This window comes from Canis aureus, chromosome 31 (genome assembly GCF_053574225.1).
Source record: "Canis aureus isolate CA01 chromosome 31, VMU_Caureus_v.1.0, whole genome shotgun sequence".
In the NCBI taxonomy this organism is placed as follows: Eukaryota; Metazoa; Chordata; class Mammalia; order Carnivora; family Canidae; genus Canis; species Canis aureus.
This window is the reverse complement of record NC_135641.1, coordinates 38,242,039-38,252,018: the sequence shown is the minus strand read 5'-3', so window position 1 is coordinate 38,252,018 and position 9,980 is coordinate 38,242,039. Positions and strand designations below refer to the sequence as shown.

The following is a 9,980-nucleotide window of genomic DNA, read 5'->3' as shown; positions in this document are numbered from 1 at the left end:
AACTAACTTAATCAAGACAAAAGCATAAATACACACGTTTTAAAAATGTGGAATAGCCACCAAAAAGAATAAATACAAAAATTATAGTACAAATAAATACAAAAACCCAAATGAAATCGAAAAGTTACAGAAGACAACTTACCAGAATTGTTCCTATCTGAGGTAGAAAACTTAGATAAGCTAATTATATGTAAAATAATAAAGAAAATAAAGATAGTTTCTGAATTAAAACGACAGCAACAAAAATCTCATCTGTCCTAGGTTTCACATGGAAATCTATAAACTTTTGTAGATGAGATTATCACCTTACTGTATACGCTATTCCAGAGCATTGAAAGGAAGAGAAATTTCAAATACATTTTATTGAGCATAACATCAATTCCCAAACCTGACAAAATACATAAAAAACTAGAGTTAATTTTACCTATGAATATTGATGCCAAGTTTGTAGAAAATATAAGTACACAAAAAGCAACAGCATATTATAAAGTAATATATCATGACTATCATAAATAGTAGTATTTATTCCAAGAATGTAAGTTCATTCAACGTAGAAATTCATTAATAAATTCATCATATTTATCAGCCTAAAAAGAAAAGTCATATTATTATTCCATAAATGCAGAAAATATACTTGAAAAACAAATTCACTAGGTGCCTGGGTGGCACAATTGGTTAAATGTTGACTCTTGGTTTTGGCGGGTCATGATCTGAAAACACGTAACACATCCTGAAGTGGCAGATGTGTAAGTGAGGAGGCTATCTTCTCTATTCCACCCAGTTGAGTGTCCGGAAATCTTCAGCCCAGGCTAGTATCTGAGAGAAGAGTCACTCACCTGAACCCAGTTAATCCTCAGAATCATGAGAGAATAATAAATAGTTTTAAGTCTCTAAGCTTTGGGACGGTCTCTTAAACATAGATAGATAACCAATCAGGTGGCAAACATACTATAGGCATAGTAAAAAGACAAAAGACAAATTTTCCCAAATTAAGGTGAATGATTCACAACAAACAGTTAATGTCTCATATAGATATGTATATCTGTATATACACAGAACTTCTAATATTAGAGAAGAAAATGCAACAACCCTATAGAAAAATAAGCTAAGGTTATGAACAAACAATTTATAGGAAAAAAATGTAAAAGATCCTGATCCATTAGGGAAAATGATAAGAATTTTCATAATAATAAAAATGAAATTAAAACTCCATTGATATGACATTTCTCACCAAAATTTTGGTTACATATTATTTTGATAAATCCGTGAAGAATAAAGCCATGAAGAAACAGGCATTCTGTAATTGCTTGTCAGTAAGCAAAATGGTAAACCTCACAGGGAGGATTTTATAATATGTTGCAAAATTATATTTGTATTTACCCAATGACTCAGCAACTCTTGCATATGTTTGAAATGTTCCATATTAACAGTTTAAATGATAGAATCAAAAGTTAAAATATCCCATATTCCAAAATGCCAGAGAATTATCCAACTTGGAATTAAAAAAAAAAACTAATATGAACATGATGGTTCTATTTTTAAAGTACTGCTGTTATTCTGATTTAGTAATCCCAAATATCACAGAATTGGTAAGAGTGGTTTTCCATGTGGGGCGCCTGGTGTCTCAGTCAGTTAAGCATTTGACTTGATTTCAGCTCAGGTCTTGATCTCAGGGTCATGAGTTTAAGCCTGGCATGGAGTCTACTTAAAAAAAAAGAAAGAAAGAAAAAGAAAAAAGCTATTTTCCACAAATTAGGGAAAATATCCTTGTTAAAAAAAATTCCCTAAAAAATAATCTTCAATGTTAGATTTAGAAGGGCTGTCATTTCAAAGTGTCTTTAGCCTCAGTTCAAGATGGGAAAACCATATCATGGAGAGACTATGATGTTCCAAAGGCACAGAGCATTGTATCAGGAATGCAAGAGTCACATATGGATCTATCCCCTCTCACTGCAAGGTGCTATCTTCTATGCCACGTCGCTAAATCTCCTGATGTTAGTTGAAAAGCACATGCATGTCACTTATGAATTTAAAAAAAAAATTCATGGTGGTACATGATTAATTTTTTCTTAATGAAGTGAAGATGGGAGACCTCAGTTCCCAGAGTCCTCGTCTTTGTCCCTTGCAGCTGGACCCACTCTTAATGTGAAGTGGCTCTGTCTGGGCCCGCATCCTCCACTCTGCCAAACTCAATGCCTCAGTGGTGGTTGAGGGTCTTCGGTAGCAAGCCAAGAAACTCAAGCTTCAGCAAATCTGCCATCCACAAAGGTTTCAGGCTTCAACAGAGCTGGAGGGGTAATGGGGTTTAGGTCTCACAAGAGCTCTTTCACAAAAATTAATACTATTTCAGGGGTTTTAAAGATTTTCACGTGGTATCTGGTAACAAGGTAACAAAATCAATATTAACATACCATTTGTTTTATTGGATATGGAGTCATAATTATAAACATCTTGCATGAACTTATTGGAAAACAGACTCTTCGCAGGTCTCTACTATATTTTATCAACCAATGGTAGTATGTCCTGGATTTTTGTTGAATAAAAGAAAATGATAATCATCTAAACTTTTTCACAATAATTTCCTGTCCATCCAGGACCACAGGTACTGCTTCCATCCACAGGACTGCAAGGTCCACCATTTTTACAGGTACATTTTAGCTCACAATTTGGGCTACACGTTGTTTGGGAACATCCTACAGTAGGAAAAAAACATATATGTATACACATATATATACCAAACTGAATAAATGTCACATGAATATTTTTCTCTGTTTCAGATCATCGTAAGTATATAACAAAAGCATAAGAAAATGTTCAAATTAAAGCAACTACTCAGATGTTACCTTAAGGTAGTAAGGACAATTGTTCATTCATGTTTTCAATCACAATACACACTTTTATTGTGCTTATAACTACATGCTTGGTATCCTTTGGGAACTTGAGACGCCCTATCAAACAAGCAGAGGTCAATCCCAGATTGGCGTAGGAGATTTTATATATTTGAACTCATAATGGATGAAGAAGACAGACACGTAGTTTATTCCTTAATGTCTTTGTGCTGAAATCTGAAAAGCACTTTAGCCTACAGTGGTGGGTGACACACACAAAAAGCACTGTGAAGAGGAGGTAAGATACAAGTGAGAAAAGCCAAGCAGACATAAAAAAAAGATGGCGCCTTCATCATCAGGGGAAAAAGACTGAATGGAAAGTGCCCCCAGTAGGAGAATAAGCTCTACTTACATTTAGTTGCTTTTGCCATGAGGAATATGGGTCCAATATAGCCAGCCAATATGATTTTTTTTTTCAGGAAAACTCAAAATCCATACTTTATATGAAATTATTTAATCTTTGAAAGTTGGCAACTAATTAAAATTGTTTTACAGCACTGTGGAAGCCAAAACTGTATCAGCCAATTCAAACACATTTGTGGCTAGATTTGGCCAAAGGCCTGTCATTTATACTTTCCAGTTTATAGTATTTTTACATAATGATATTTTCCACATGAATTATCTCATTTAATGCTTACAAATACCCCTCTGATGTGGGTAACAGTATTCTTATTTACACTTGAGAAAACTGAAGTCTAGCAACTTAATTCTTTCTCAGGCTTAAGTAGCCAGGAAAGATAAAAACTGGGATTCCAAGCTAGGACTTCTGACTTCTCATCAACCATTCTTTCTATTCCAGCTAGTGGGAGAGACATTAGAGATTTTTTTATTTGCCCAAAGACATTGTTTAATACATAACAGAGTTCATACTTGAATTTAATCTGTATGACACTTTCTTTTCTGCCTCTACTTGACTTAACTTTAGCATCAAATAAAAGAAAGGTTTGAATTCTGTTTATTTAAAAGACAGTTACAACTGTATAATTAATGATGGAATCAGCACTTGATTTAAAATATCAACCCACCAAAATTTAAATAAAATAATGAAATAAAATAAAATACTTTCAACCCGTATGCCTCTCTGGAGCCCCGCATCATGCTGTGTTTTTTCTCTTAACATTGGTTTTATTCCCTTTTAACATACATATAGCTCACTTATTAGTTATGTTCATTGTTCACTCTCTTCTCCACTAGAAAGCAAGTTGCAGGGCTGATATATATTTTATCCATATGTTCCATATGTTTAAAATGAGCATTGGCATTAAATAAATACTTTTGAATTGAGTGGATAAATGACTGAATATATCCAGAAACAGCCCATGCATAGTAAAGCATGTGTATGTGTATCTCTCTTATCCTTTAACCCTTGTTTAACCCAAAAGGTTAATATAGACATGTGAATTTTCCTTCTTCTATAAATAATATTTCCCAAATTCTTCTAAATTAGTACACACCATAGACCTGCCACATTGTTTTTTATCAGGTGCATAGGATTTATTGCATATAAAAAGATTTATTTTACCACATCACTATTGGTGGGCAAATAGGTTGTTTAAAATATTTTGCTACTATGAGCAACACTGTAATGAATATCTTTGTGGACGTTTTTATTCATATATACCATTGTATCTGTGGGGTAAGTCACCAGAAGACTTTAAAATAAAATAATTTTAATTAGTGACAGTATCAAATTTCCTTATAAAGAGATTTGTAAATGTAATATGGATTACCTATGTGCCATTTTCTTTAGACAAAATAGTATATTATAAAAATCTAAAGATCTAATTACATGCAACTTTAATTTGGATTTCTTACATTATGAATGATGCTTATCTTTTCATAAGATCTTTTGGTGTCATAGATTCTTTACTTACTAATGCATAAGAACACTTATATAATTAAAAAAAAGTCTTTTTTACCTTTTCTTCCATTTTTAAAATTCTTTGATACTTTGTATGTCTTTTATGCCTTGAATTTTTTTTTATTTCTTTTAAGTCAAAACAGCATGGACTTTCTTTTCTTTATGGCTCTAAATTTTTAACAAGATTTATAATATAGCTTTCCAAAACAACTTTTAAAAATGTTAATTCCCAGAGTTTTTGTCATTATCTCTAAGTACTTTATACACTTGTAGTAATTTTGGTGAACCAAATTACTTCTATAAGAGTTACTTTTGTCTAGGTTGCTGGTCATTTGACTCAACATAACTTACTAATTAATTCATATTTTCCCTATGTTTTGCTTTAGTCATTCCTCATTTTTACTTTAAAATTTTTTTTTACTTATTTCATCACTCTTTATTTACTAACATAAGTATTTTGGAATATAAATTTTCCTCTATGTCCTGATGTGGCTTTACATAATGGGATATGAATGTCCTTACTACTGTTTTTAAATTTCTGAAATACAGTTTTGTTTGCCTTTTTTGAGCCATTGATTATTTAAGAAGGAGATTTCAAAATGCTCATGTAGTATAGGGTTGTGGGATTTTTCCCTGGTAGGGAGTTAGTTTTGTTATTAGTTCCTGTTTTACTGCTTTATGATCACAGAGTGCCAAAGATCATACACTTTGGAATTGATTTGCTTTCTTTTAAAATTTTTGTGAATATTTCATGAATATTTAAAAAGATAAAAAAATTTTAGGGAACAGAGTTTGGATTATAATTAGATATACTTTACTAATTATGTTCAAACTTCTATAGACTTATTTTTTTCCTGCATGTGCATATGTAGTTTTATGTGTATGAGTTAACATGAATGAATTAGTGTTCTATTGATATTGCTCTTGCTATTTCTCCTTGTATAGCTTATGGCTTTTGCTTTATGAATTTTAATGCTGTGTTATTGGTTTTATACATATTTGTGACACTTCAATCCTCACTGTCAGTTTTATTCTCTATTATTATAACTGACCTTCCCATTAGTTGCTTGTTGCCATAAAATTGAACATTGTTTGATACTGGTATTATGACTACTGTTTATTTTTCTCTCATGTGTTTTGTGTGGTTGTAACCCATTTCTTACTTTCACTTTATTTTGGAGTCTTTTTTTCTAAGCTAATATAGGTGCTATTTCTCTCTTAGTGCTTCCAAGAATTTCTTCTTTAGTTTTTAGAAGTTTAATGTTGATATGTCTTTTGCAGATTTCTTTAAGTTTATCCTGTTTGTCATTCACACAGTTTCTTAAAGCTATAGGTTTATTTTCTTTTTGTCATTTTCATAATGTTTTCAATCATTATTTCTTTAAATATTTTTCAGCCCTATTCTTTTTCTCCTCCACTCTGGGATTTGGATGACAAAAGAAATCTTTTTTAATAGTTCCACAGGTCCTTGAGATGCTCTCTGTCTTTTTTGTCATTTCTTTTCTTTTCCTGTCTATTGTTTAGGTTGGGTAATTTTCTACTGTTTTATATTCAAATTTACTGATCTGCCCCTCTGTCCTCTCCATTCTGCTATTAATCCCATTGATTGAGTTGTGTTTTGTGTGGGTTTTTTTTTCTTTTGACTATTATATTTTCCAATTCTCAAGTTTCTATTTGGTTCTTTTTTATGCTTCTGATTCTTTGTTTTATTCTTATTCTATTTGTTTAAAATTTGTTTCATATATGGCCATAGTTGCTCATTGAAGCATTTTTATTTACAAAGGCTTATTTAAATTCTGATCAGATAATTTTATAATCAGTATTATCTGAATGTTAGTGTCTGTTGATTATTTTCTTATTCAGGTTGAAATTTTCCTGGTTGTTGGTATGATGAATAACTTTTTAATGAAATGTGGATATTTTGAATACTATGATAGAAAATTCTGGATCTCATTTTAGCAGGTCTCCTATGATACTCTATTTGCAAGGAAAGAGGTTCCTCAGATAGCATTAGCCACATATCCTATAAGTGAAGGGGGGATAAATGTGCCTCATTCCTGCAGTGGCAGTGTTAAGGGTCAGGCTTTCATGGGACCTCTCCCAACACCTATCTGACAGAGGAGTAGAAGTGCCTCTTATGGCTCCCCACTCTCACCTCCACTGAGTGGCCTCATTGCTGTTTGATGGTTGTGAAAGTCTTGACTGTCCACTGGACCTCCTGTGACAGTCCCCTAGAATGAAACAGTGGTGTCTCTATACTGCCTGATGGGGGTAGAAGTTCACAGTCTCCACATAATTTCCACTGACATTGCTAGGGCAGGGGATACATTCCAATTGGCCAGGGATGAAAGTCGCAGCACTTTCTCTCACACCATCCTGGTGCAGGGCAGGGGTACCTTATATATCCCTGTGGAGTCTGAAGGGTAGGCTCCTCACTTGGCCTTTGCTAGTGGGGTTGGAGTCAAGGATGCAGTTTTATTCTTTAGTGTTTGACTGGAGAATTTACCAGTTGTTGTCTAAGAGTTCTCTCTCTTGCTTGGCCACCCTTTAACTTACCTTTTGTTTAGAGAAACCAGGCATATCTTGGACTGTGTTTTTTTTTTTTTGTCTGTACCCATTGGCCTACTAGGTTGTAAGTTCTCCACCACGCAGCCCAGGATATATGAGTCAAAAAATGGAAACCCAAGGAATGCCCCATTCCTGTTCCCTAGGTATCTGAATTCCCTATAGAGTCTGCCTTGTTCTCTCCACATCAGAGATTCTTAAGTTTGTTTTCGATATAGTGACTAGAATTTTTACTATTTAGAGGGAGGAATGTGGAAAAGTGAGTATATTCCATCTTTCTCTAAGTTAAGTCTTATAGATATAATTCTATAGAGATGCCTAGGTGGCTTAGTGATTGGGTGTCTGTCTTTGGCTCAGGGCATGATCTCAGTCCTGGGATGGAGTCCCCCACAGAGCTCCCTGTGAGAAGCCTGTTTCTGTCTCTCTCTCTGCTGATCTCTGTGTCTTTCATGAATAAATAAATAAAATATTTTTTAAAAAGATATAATTTATATAACTAAGGGACTCTTCTTTAGACAGTGAACATATTATTATATAACATAATTAATTTCTTTATTTAGCCTATATTGGCTCAGCAGCATGAGTGGTAATGGAATGGATATGTTTCTCCTTTTTCCTAATTTTTCTCATTCCTCTCCTCTACCTGATTTTAGTTGGCTGTTTTTATTTTTAAATTCTCAGCTCCAGCATTTTAAATTCCAGCATTTAGCTTTATGCACTTAAACATGGTTATTGAGTTGTCATATTTAAACGAAATGTTTTGTCACAGATCTGTCCCTCCTTTTCAATTTCTAATGAAGAAATATACTTTTCCTCTATCTTCTCCTTCCTTCCACTTATGCCCATTTTGCTAAACTATCAAAATTGTTATAATATTAAATATGTGTATACTTATTATATCATGTGACCATAGTTCCCATATTTATTTTAAACTTAGCTCTAATAAAAATAGACTTAATACTCACTGATACTCTTTTTACCAGAGATTTTCCATTTATTGCTTGGTTGCTCAAATTTATCTTCTACAGTTTCTTCAAAAATATTTTATGGCTACATATCCTCAGTAACTTTTTATTATTAAAAATAGCTATTTATTTTCAGTCATACTATACTTGAATAATAGTTTAACTGTGTATAAAACACTTGAGTCAAATTTTTCTCAAGAACTTCATAGGCATTGATTAACCACATGCTAGCAATGGTTGTGATTATTGCTGTGAGCCATGAGCCAGACTGATTTTTTCCCCTCTCTATATATGAGATCTCACACTTTTTTTTTTCTTTTATTCCTAGTGGAGTTTCCCCTTGCTTATGATCAATCTTAACTACAGTTTCCAGAGATAGAATGTATTCAATCTGTGCATCAGATCTTCTTTCATTTCAGAGGAAAAAAATCTTAAATATTTTATTTGAATATTTTCTTTTCCATTTATATATTTGTCTATTTGTCTATTTGTTTCCACTTTCCTCAAGCTTCTTCTCCATTTACCTGGCTGTCACAGAAGCAGATTCAATCCTCCTATTACCTGTGTTCAATATGGTCCTCATTTATATGATGTGAGGTTTAATTTTCATTTCTACTTCTTTCTGAGCTCTGCCAGCTTACTTTTTCATTTCCCTTTGTTGTCTTTTCATTTATTCCATGAACCTTTGTATCTCTGCATTGCACTCACAATTTGTAGAGAACACTTTTTCATTATGTCCATTGAATTCTTGGAAGAAATTCTGGTTAATATTTCCATGTGCACCATAGCAAAATTTTTCTGCTCTACGTCCATCTGCTTTTTGTTTTCTTATTCCTTTTCTCCTTTACCCTTCTTATAGAATTTTCACTAAAAGAGTAGCCAAAACTTTGAATGGTTTCATATATTGTTTCCAAAATGAGAGGAGGGTTTTTTTTTTTTTTAATGCATCAGGTTTTTGTTTTCACTTTCATCTTCTTGTATCAGGTTAGTTTTGTGTGAACCAGGTATTTTGGAGAAGGTAGTATGGATTTGAGGCTAGAAGAATTATTTCAGCTAGTTGGGAACCTCCTAGGCCCAGAGTAAAACTCCATGTGACACAAAGTTGTGGTCTGTTTCTGTGTAGGCTTAGCTTCCTTTAGCTGCAAGGCTACTTATTGCCCATAAATTCTCCTCTATAATAGTGTAGGGTTGAAAAGATGATAGGTCTGTGCTCTGCCTGGTTTTACCCCATTTTTCCTGCAACTTTGTGATGTCCAGAAGGGTTTAAGGTAGCTCCTGCAGGATGCTCATGCAACCAACCGTTCTATTTTTTTTTTTTTTTTTTTACCAACCCTTCTTTTCTAACAAAAGGTCATTGGTTTTGTCTCTGTGTGTGCTTTGGAGAAGTGGCTTTCTGCATTTCATTTCACTGAACTTGAGAGTTCTTCTATTATGATTATTACTGTGATAATAATATGATTTAGAGCAAGAAAGTTTTGTAGTTTTAAACAGAGATCATGTTTTGCTTTCTGTCTCCCATTTTTCTTGCAGCTTTCAATGGGCTTCTGAAAGTTGAAGAAAACATAAAACTTTTCAGTTATTAGAATTAGACATCCCTAACAAAATTTTAGGCAGTTTTACAAAAGTTAACTAAACCTATTTCAAAATTTGCTCCTAGTCAAGAGTATACATAAATTCTTTTTTGTTTTTGTTTTCAATTCT

The 9,980-nt window shown here is 33.1% G+C and overlaps 1 protein-coding gene across 1 annotated transcript in view; it reads right to left on the bottom strand.

Moving 5' to 3' along the window:
- Nucleotides 1-331: 331 nt before the first annotated feature.
- Nucleotides 332-9,980, bottom strand: part of LOC144302672 (uncharacterized) — a 77,589-nt gene continuing 67,940 nt past the window's right edge. Inside the window, exon 11 of the mRNA XM_077880231.1 lies at nucleotides 332-9,823. The gene's annotated coding sequence lies outside the window, so the exon portion shown is untranslated. The remainder of the gene's footprint in view (nucleotides 9,824-9,980) is intronic.